Source organism: Gobio gobio (assembly GCF_949357685.1).
Source record: "Gobio gobio genome assembly, chromosome: 20".
Classification (NCBI taxonomy): Eukaryota; Metazoa; Chordata; class Actinopteri; order Cypriniformes; family Gobionidae; genus Gobio; species Gobio gobio.
In genome coordinates, this window is record NC_137113.1 from 29,490,742 (window position 1) to 29,501,765 (window position 11,024).

An 11,024-nucleotide genomic window follows, 5' to 3' on the forward strand; every position below is an offset into this window, starting at 1 on the left:
CTATGTTCGGTTCATGTTCACTGATATCAGCGGTATGACATCAGCAGTATGCCGCTGGTGTCGGGAGGATGGTAGAATATGGGTATGTGTCGTTGCCTCCGATTAATGGGATGTTTCAACCCTGCCACTTAACGCTCCAACCCTGCCACTTAAAAACGATGTGTCATTTTAATGGCAGGGCATACACAGCAGCGGGTCAGCCCGGTGCTACTTCTTACACCATGGCGGTGTTTCATGTGCACCAGGCCGGTTTGCTGAGGGATCTCGATCAGGGAAGGTTTTTCCTGATGCGGTGGTTGCGCAACAGGCGGAGTCTGGGCCTGAGGGCCAGCATCGCCGAGGAATAGCGAACATTTGGCAGCGTCTGAGGACCTGCATGCCACTGAGATCCGGGTCCCAGGCAGGCGGGAGGTGTCACGGTCCGAGGACCGGAGACAGGGCCCAATGGCCAGCATTGCCTCTCGTGCGCCCCCACAGTCGGGGGTGGGGCACAGAGAGGCGGACTCCCGGGAGAAGTAGGAGCTGTGTATCACAAAACGCAGTCAGCGTTCATGATGGATCTCCTCCCTGAGGGTGAGATGAGAAATTACATTGACCCTCACTCCTCTTCTTCATCATCTCCCCAGGCGCTTCTTACATCCGGCCTAGGTGGGTCCACGATGATGTGCTAGGGCCCGCCTGGCTGGTTTGTGAGTGCGCCCCCTCAGGCCCGTGGTAGTGGTACACCTAAGCATACATGTGAATTAAGCTTGTGGGTGGATATCATGGCGCGCCGCAGGCGAGCGGGTAAGTCCCCTATAAGAGGGAAAAATATTATATATTTTCTGACTTATGCTCCCTGTAGAGGGCTTCGGGGGTCGCTGTGGATCGTTGGATATTTCCTAGGGCCTGTAGTTCCCCTGTTAGGTTGGCTAGAACGATAAAAAATTATTTACCAGTTACTTAAGCTTGGTATAAGTGAGAAGCTAGTATTGCTAGTGGAAGCCAGCAAACACTATATATGGTACACGCTGTGAGAGCTGTACAGCCCTTTTTATTCCCAGACCTAAAAAGCTAAGATGCGCTAGAATTAGCGCTGGGAATGCCACTCATTTCCTGCGGGTGTGTAGCGGTTATATATGAAGAAAAAAGAAAAAAAAAAGGGATTTTTTGTGTTAAGGGAAGGCTAGGCATTTTTTCCTCCTAGTATTAAGCTGCTAACTGGTAGCCGCCTCAGGGTAAGGCGGTCTGTATCTTCTCTCAGTGTAAATTTCTGAAGAATACAGGATCAGACCATGCTAGAACTACAGTTAGATCTAGAGCCAGATCTATTTAACGACTGGCACTTCTACCCGAGTGCCCCTTTTGCATGGTGCAATAGTAGCGGCCCTTTTATGGACCTCGGGTACAGATCTAGATTGGCCTAGGCTTTCTAGGGATTACGGAGATGCACGCCAAGAAGCGTCTGCACTCCCGGTAGCTGTTCCTTTTTGGAATCTAGCTTTATTATTGTCCCTAATGTAGCCTCCTCTTGTGTAGAGTAGTCCGGCCAAGGCCCGCCCCCTTACCTGCGTTCTGGGGCTTTTTCTAGTAATGCAGGTTGGTGCTGTGCAGAATTGATAGCGACTTAGCCAGTAGTCGTGGGGCAGGGTTGAGGCGTTTTTCATGCAGATACGAAAATTCCGTATGCATAGCTCAGCCCGGCTTTCCAGAGCTAGTTTCTAGAGGCCGCCAGTTTTTTGGCAGGCGCTGGCCCTTCCTGTATATGCCCTGGCCAGTTGATAGTACTCCCCTGACAAGGCAGGGTAGATTTGAGTACCTCCACTCCTAGCTCTGTATCATTCTGCCTCACCCATGGCTCGGGTTGAGCAGCACTTTGCAACCCTTTGTTTATGTTGGTTTGGTCGTGAGCTCCCTTGTAGCCAGAGCATTGCCATGGCTGACGCCCTTGCATGGTATGGTAGGCCGCTATTAAAGCTAGGACCTCCATGAGGTGGGTGGCGTATGTGGTACTCCCCCCGCTTAGGGGGTACAGGGCGTTTGGTTTGCCGAGTACCCTGCTATGGACAATGTGATTAGGTTCCAGTGCTTGTAGGCGCTGCCGATAAGACTGCACCATTATACAGTTGGCTCCAGAAGGAATTGGAGGCCTCCAGGATGGGTCACCCAGCTAGGCTGGGATGGATTGTAGGACCAGCTGGCTGTGAGTAGCCAGCTGGGGCAGTCTTGGCAGTAGACTCCAGTTCAGGTAGTAGGCCTCAGACAGGCCTCCTTGCGAGTGAGTCCCGACGGTTGGGGAGGTTGGCAATTTATTAGCTGCAACCTGGAAAATAGGTAGTCAGCCTTGGTAGGCCTCTGCAAAGTTCGGCCCCATGTGTATTGCGGTATATATTGCTCCCCAACGATGTCGGCTTCAAGTAGCAGAATTTCCCAACTAATAACCCTAGTTAGCAGTTGGATGTTAATTTTTGTCAGCCAGCAGAGAAGCTACTGTCAGCCCAAGGTTATAACAGCATAACAGTTTTTCACTCTTGCCACCAGGAAGCCGTCCCTGCAGGCCTGCTGTGAGGTGGTAGGCCCCATCGGGCCTCCCTGAAGGCAGGCTCCCTTTCGCCAGTCGCTGTCAGCTAGCATGGGCTGCTAAGCTGTTGATGGGTGGTAGGCCGCACCAGGCCTCCCTGAAGACTCGGCATGAGGTAGCAGGCCTCACCAGGCCTCCCTTGAGGGCGCAGGCTGGGGCTCAGTCACGTGGTGGGTTGTGATGAACCATTGGCAGGTAGTAGGCCTCACCAGGCCTCCCTGAAGGAGCGCTCCTGTTTGCCAGTCGCCGTGTCAGCTAGCATAGGATCTGCTAGGCTGCTGCTGGGTGGTAGGCCGTACTAGGCCTCCCTGAAGACTGGTCGCAAGGTAGTAGGCCTCGCCAGGCCTCCCTGAAGGAGGACTCCTGTTTGCCAGTCGCCGTGCCAGCTAGCACACAAACTGCTAGGCTGCTGCTGGGTAGTAGGCCGCACTAGGCCTCCCTGAAGACTGGTCGTAAGGTAGCAGGCCCCGCCGGGCCTCCCTGAAGGAGGGCTCCTGTTTGCCAGTCGCCGTGCCAGCTAGCACACAAATTGCTAGGCTGCTGCTGGGTAGTAGGCCGCACTAGGCCTCCCTGTAGACTGATTGTAAGGCTGGGCCTCTCTGAGGGCCCGTTATCAAGTTGTAGGCCTTACTAGGCCTATCCAACTCTTAGCATAAGGTAGTAGGCCTCACCAGGCCTCCCCGAGGGCATGTTTCTGGGCTCCTTGACCATCAAAATGAGAAACCGTTAGCATGAGTCGCCTGCAGGTAGTAGACTGGGCCTCCCTGCAGGCCCGCTATCAGGTAGTCTCCCTTGAGGGCGAGTTCCTGAGTTAGGATGCTCGGGTAACTAGCAATGCTTGCTGTCAGGTAGTAGGCCTCTACAGGCCTCCCTAAAAAGCCTGTTATCGGGTGGTAGGCCTCAACAGGCCTCCCCAAGGGTGAGTTCCCGAGTCAGAGGTGCTCGGGCAGCTGGCTTAGTTTGCTACCAGACGGTAGGCCTAAGCACTAAACCTCCCCTAAGGCTCGCTAAACAGGCCCTAAGGGCTTGCTATCAGGTAGTAGGCCTCACAAGGCCTCCCTGAGGATGAGTTCCTGAGTCAGACGCTCAGGCAGTTAGCAAAGCTTGCTATCAGGTAGTAGGCCTCACAAGGCCTCCCTGAGGGTTACTTCCCGAGTCAGGATGCTCGGTTAACTGTTGTAGCTTGACTATCAGGTAGTAGGCCTCCATTAGGCCTCCCTGAGAAAACGAGTTTCCGTCTTTCAGCTACCTTGACAGTCGGCTTCAACTGCGATCAGGTAGTAGGCCTAACAAGGCCTCCCTGAGGGTTACTTCCCGAGTCAGGATGCTCGGTTAGCTGTTGTAGCTTGACTATCAGGTAGGCTTACAAACGAATACTTTCTATTATTTACAGCGTGTGAACATATCTCCGATACGATTCTCTATAAAAAACAATCGGATTGCTTTGATATCGCTACTTATATCCGAACTTCCGCTACTAGCCGTAGCCCGCTAGCCTTGCACGCGTGGTAACTTGTTTAACGTTACACCCGGTAAACACTGATAGCTACAATTCGCCATCGTAGCACTTCTGCTACAATGGCGAATAACTCGGATGTGTGTCTAATGTTACCTTTGAGTGCAGGTGAGGACACGTTCGAGCTGCATTCGGTGCAGTTGGAGTTGGAGTCGTTGGCGAGTCAGATTCGCGGCCTTCTAGACAGACAAGCTGTGCTGAGAGAGCGGCGAACGGCGCTTGAAACATCACGCGCCGATGCGCACAAGTCAGTGGATACTAACATTTTGACTCCGACCTCGTCTACTCCGCGTGTTTCTCTGCACAGGACCCAAGCACCCAGGACGCGATCATCATCCCTGGTTTCGTTCACTCCGGCACCGACACAGCGCCATGGACCCTGGGTGTTTCCACAGCGGAAGACGCGAGCCAGGACCAGAGCGAGGACCTCTCCGCCCCTCCCGGTCTTCGAGATCTCCACCCGGAACCGCTTCTCCCCTCTTCGCGAGACGGAACGCGACGCTGTGGTCATCGGTACTTCCATCGTCCGGCATGTCCACGCTACCTCAGGTAAAGGCAAGGTTATCACTCACTGCTTTCCTGGTGCTCGAGTTCTCGATGTCGCTGCGCAGGTTCCCGAGATCCTGAACGGTGACGAGCGCATCGGAGCTGTCGTGCTGCACGCGGGGACGAACGACACCAGGCTGCGGCAGACGGAGGTTCTGAAGAGGGACTACAGGAGCCTGATCGAGACGGTGCGCAGAACATCGCCTGAAGCAGCAATCATCGTGTCCGGACCGCTTCCCACGTACCGACTAGGACATGAAAAGTTCAGTAGATTATTTGCTCTAAATGAATGGTTAATGTCATGGTGTAATGAACAGAAGCTGCTCTTTGTAAATAATTGGAATCTGTTTTGGGAGCGACCTAGGCTCTTCCGTCCTGATGGCCTTCACCCCAGCAGAATCGGAGCGGCTCTTCTGTCGGACAACATCTCCAGAGCGCTGCACACCATCATATGACTAGTAAGTCAAAGTCCAAATAACAGTATTTGCTGTCCTAACTTAATTGACATAAGTACCAATGTAGAACATTATATAGAAACTGTGTCTGAACATAACTGTGTAGAACATTATATAGAAACTGTGTCTATTCCTCGTTTAGTGAGGTCAAACATTACATCTACTGTAAGATCTAGGAAAAATCTAATTGTGATTAAACCAGAAAATCTCAATATTAGTGAACAAAACCAATTTTGTACTAACTTAATTGACATAAGTACCAATGTAGAACATTATATAGAAACTGTGTCTATTCCTCGTTTAGTGAGGTCAAACATTAAATCTACTGTAGGATCTAGGAAAAATCTAATTGTGATTAAACCAGAAAATCTCAATATTAGTGAACAAAAACAATTTCTAAAACTAGGTCTTCTAAACATTAGATCGCTCACACCTAAGGCGGTTATTGTAAATGAAATGGTCACAGATAATAGTTTCGATGTACTTTGCCTTACTGAAACCTGGCTTAAGCCAAATGATTATTTCGGTCTAAATGAGTCTACTCCGCCAGGATACTGTTATAAGCATGAGCCCCGTCTGATTGGTCGTGGCGGCGGTGTTGCAACAATATATAGAGATATTCTTAATGTTACCCAGAAAACAGGTCACAGGTTTAATTCATTTGAAGTACTAGTGCTAAATGTCACGCTATTAGATGTAAGAAAGAAATCTGTATTATCTCTAGCCTTAGCTACTGTATATAGACCTCCAGGGCCCTATGCTGCTTTCCTAAAAGAGTTTGCAGACTTTCTCTCAGATCTATTGGTCAACGTCGATAAAGCATTAATTGTTGGAGATTTTAACATACACGTAGATAACACAAATGACGCGTTAGGGGCTGCGTTTACAGATCTATTAAATTCCTTTGGGGTCAAGCAAAACGTCACTGGTCCCACTCATCGTCTTAATCACACACTAGATTTAATTATATCACATGGAACCAACCCAACCGATATAGATATTATACCACAAAGTGATGATGTCACTGACCATTACATGGTAACTTGCATACTGCGTACTGCTGAAATCTGTCATGTTGCGCCACGTTATCGACCAGGCAGAACAATCCTTCCAACCACTATAGATAGATTCTCAAATACCTTACCTGATCTGGCTCAGCTGCTAAGTGAACCCAAACAAACAGATGAACTAGAGGAAATGACTAGCAGTATGAGCACCATTTTCTCTAGTACATTAGAAATTGTAGCACCAATTAGATTAAAAAAGGTTAGAGAGAAAACTAAAGCACCATGGTACAGCAGTGCTACACATGTTATCAAGAGAGAAACTCGTAACTTAGAGCGTAAATGGAAACATACTAATTTAGAGGTCTTTAGAATCGCATGGAAAGAAAGTATGTCACGTTATAAAAAGGCCCTAAAAGCAGCCAGGGCTGAGCATCTCCGCAAACTAATAGAAAATAACCAAAATAACCCAAGGTTTTTATTTAACACTGTGGCTAGACTAACAAATAAACAAGCATCGCCTGAACAAAATATTCCGTTACAGTTTAGTAGTAATGATTTTATGAACTTCTTCGCTGACAAAATAGAAAGCATCAGAAACAAAATTGTAAATGTACAATCATTAATGATGTCTTATGATTCAACCGCAATTATCGCCCCTCAAGAACTACTACACCGCTTTACAACCATAGGACAGGAAGAGCTAAATAAACTTATCATTGCATCTAAACCAACAACATGTTTATTAGATCCAATACCCACTAAACTACTGAAAGAGTTGTTACCTGTAGTGGAAGAGCCTCTTCTCAATATTATTAACTCGTCTTTATCTTTAGGTCATGTTCCAAGAATATTCAAGTTGGCAGTCATAAAGCCTCTCATTAAGAAGCCACAATTAGATCATAATAACCTAGCAAATTACAGACCAATATCAAATCTTCCATTCATGTCTAAAATACTAGAAAAAGTTGTGTCCGCTCAATTGTGCTCTTTCTTGCAAGAAAATGATATCTATGAAAAATTTCAATCAGGATTCAGGCCGCATCACAGCACAGAAACCGCGCTCGTTAAAATCACAAATGATTTACTTCTAGCTTCTGACCAAGGCTGTATCTCAATACTAGTTCTACTTGATCTTAGTGCTGCGTTCGATACTATAGATCATAAAATACTATTAGATCGACTTCAAAATTACACTGGTGTTCAGGGACAGGCATTAAACTGGTTTAGATCGTATTTATCAGACCGCTACCATTTTGTCTGTCTAAATGGGGAAAAATCAAAGATAACATCAGTAGACTATGGGGTGCCGCAAGGATCCGTGCTAGGCCCTCTGCTATTCTCAATATATATGCTGCCACTTGGTAATATTATAAGAAAATATGGAATTAATTTCCACTGTTATGCTGATGACACTCAATTATATATTTCATCACGACCAGATGAAAACGCTAAATTATCTAAACTGACACCGTGTGTTGATGATATTAAACACTGGATGACGTGTAATTTTCTGCTATTAAATTCAGATAAAACGGAGGTGTTACTTATTGGTCCAAAAAATTGCCCACAAAACCTCTCACAATACAACTTTAACTTGGAAGGATGTCCTGTCGCTTTATCCACTACAGTAAGAGACCTGGGTGTTATATTAGACCGCAACTTATCTTTCGAAAGTCATATTTCATATGTTACAAAAACTGCATTTTTCCACCTTAGAAACATTGCCAAGCTACGTAACATGCTATCTATTTCTGATGCAGAAAAGTTAGTTCATGCATTCATGACCTCGAGACTAGATTACTGTAATGCTTTATTAGCTGGTTGTCCTGCATCATCGATAAACAAACTGCAGTTAGTCCAAAACGCAGCTGCTAGAGTGCTTACTAGGTCAAGAAAATATGATCATATAACACCAATTTTATCATCCCTACACTGGTTACCTATTAAGTTCCGTATCAATTACAAAGTATTGCTACTGACCTATAAAGCCCTAAATGGGTTAGCTCCAGTGTATTTAACTGATCTTTTATCGCCCTACAATCCATCGCGCTCTTTAAGATCACTAAACTCGAGGCTTCTGGTCATTCCTAGGATATCTAAGTCCACTAAAGGAGGGAGGGCTTTTTCACATTTAGCTCCTAAACTCTGGAATAGTCTTCCGGATATTGTTCGAGGTTCAGACACGCTGTCCCAGTTTAAAACTAGATTAAAGACGCATCTCTTTAGCCAAGCATTCACATTATAATTAAGTTTTATACTACAGTTAAATCGCACCAACAGCATTAATATTCTGAACAGCAGCTATGCTAATTATTTCCCATCTGCTTTTCTGTTGTTATCTCGGGACACTAGTCCCGAGGTAACTAGTTCGTCAGCTCCAGTTTGTATCCAGCCTCTGATGGAGACTTCAGATGCCCCGACACCTGTGATGAGACGACTCGACGCCTGTGAAGAGACGACTCAACGCCAGCGTTGTTATGGCCTAAAATAATACATGATTGATTAACTTATCCTAACATTTTTTCTTTAACATTCTCTTTTCTAACATTTTTCAATGTACATTTATGAAATGCACTTTCTGTGAAGCTGCTTTGAAACAATGTGTATTGTGAAAAGCGCTATACAAATAAATTTGAATTGAATTGAATTGAATAGTAGGCCTCCATTAGGCCTCCCTGAGAAAACGAGTTTCCGTTTTTCAGCTACCTTGACAGTCGGCTTCAACTGCGATCAGGTAGTAGGCCTCACCAGGCCTCCCTCTAAGCAAGTTCCTGAGCCTGATTTCTCAGGCTTCTCTGGCATATATTCCTATTAAACAATGGGCCTCACTAGGCCTCCCTAAACGGGTCTTTGGTTCTCAGTGCGAGGACTGTTAACTGGCGTAACGCTGACAGCCAGTGGTGACTTGCTATCAGTGATCTGGCCCTAAGCCGGCAGCATCTGGTAAGGTCTAACCCAGGCGCGACTGGTGTCGCTTCTGCTACTTGGTCCCCAAGGAGGGGATTTCAGCCTGCAACCTGGTTTACCTACTGGGCAGCCCCCTTTAAGCTCCCCTCCTTTCGGAGGGTCGTTTGTGAGCCGAAGCTGCCTGGGCCTGATCGGGTGGTCGTAGGCCCCTAGGGTGGCCTCCCAATTAGATCAGCTTTTAGGCCAGTCTGGCCTCCTGAGTGTTTCTATCTGATAATAGCTCAGTAGATCCTAGGATCGAGCAGATTAACTCCCCTCGCTGGCAAGGGTAGAAAGCGCTATGCTGAGTACTGCACTCCAGGATTCCCGTCTCTGAGATCCGGTCTGAGGAGGACATTGTCATTCTGCAGTCCCTTGGACTGGATGCCTCTCCAAGAGGCGAGTACCCAGAGGCTCTGTTATCGTACAGACAGAGATGGCCCGGCTGAAGTGCCCGTTCTAAAAGGCACCAAGCTAGGCCTCCTTGGTGGCAGTAGTGGCTGGCTGGGGCGCCCTAGGGCCCCCTAGCCACATTCCCTTAAAGGAGCCCCCTTCTTTCGAATGGGTTGGGTCCAGGCCTTTGAGCGGCCTGGGTAGAACTTCTCTAAGTGTTCGAAGCTTCCTACTCAGGCTTATAGCTTGGGCTATGACCGTAGGGAATGCTGTCACTGACAGCCTTATGTGACCAGAGGGGGAGTGGTTCAGGCATTTTTTTTTTTAATTTGCTTGTCCTGACAGTTGTCACTGCCAGTGGGCATGCACTCCCCTCGGCATGGCGGCGTTGGTATTTCGTTCCCCGTAGCGTCAAGCTGACGCAGCGAGAGTTCCCTTTCGAAAGGGAACGTCTCCGGTTACGTATGTAACCTAGGTTCCCTGAGAACAGGGAACGAGACGCTGCGTCGCTTTGCCATGCCTCAGGGTTTGCCTGCCAAACAGTCCCTTCAGACGAAGGGCGGTGTCATGTTGGCAAGGCGCCCTTTTATACTTCCTGGTCGCACCTTGATGACATCATAGGCTGTCGCCGGTCAATAGGATTGCCGTGATTCGATAGTAATTCAGACACCTGTCACGCTGGAGGCGTTCCCCGTAGCGTCAAGCTGACGCAGCGTCTTGTTCCCTGTTCTCAGGGAACCTAGGTTACATACGTAACCGGAGACGTTTCCTGTGGATGTTCCCGTTTCTGCCTGACCTTCTATGCCCATTGAGGTCCCTGCTTCACTGAGCCTGCCCGCGATTACCATTGCTTCAGCCTGTGCACGAACTGTGTTACTGTGAGTATCTGTTAATAAACATTCTTTTGCACTCGCTACTGGATCTTCTGTTTTTTCCTGCAGTATATCGTGACAAACTGACCATCATGGATCCAGCGAGAGCAACAGATCTGCAGGATTATCTTAACAAGGAGCGCTCTCAGGATGGACCAGCAGGACGAGCAAGCACTCGCCACAGCTCGGGAGGTACAGGCTTTGGTGAAGCAGGTGTCCGAGCTCACTACCCAGGTACAACATCTATCGGCACCCACTGCGCCACTCACACCGCCTGTCCCTCCCCAACTTCCTCCCGCGAGTGGTCAACATGAGCCAAGGATACCGACACCGGAGAGATATTCCGGTGAGCCTAATCTCTGTTGTGCATTTCTTACGAAGTGACATATTTTTCTTGTTGCAACCTGTGACATTTGCGTCAGAGGCATCGGCCGTGGCCTTGGTCATGACGCTACTATCTGGACGTGCGGCACTGTGGGGGACAGCAGTGTGGGAGAACCGCCATCCCTGTTGTACCTCGTTCGCTACACTCTCCGTGGAGATGAAGCAAGTATTCGACCGGGCAGTGGCGGGACATGAGGCGGCCCGTTACCTAGCTGATCTACGTCAGGAAGGGAGGCCGGTTTCGGATTACGTCATCGAATTCCGCACTTTGCCAAACGACTTAACATTCCATTGGTTCCCTTCAAACGGACTATTTCAGTGCACGCACTTGGTGGACAGAGTTTA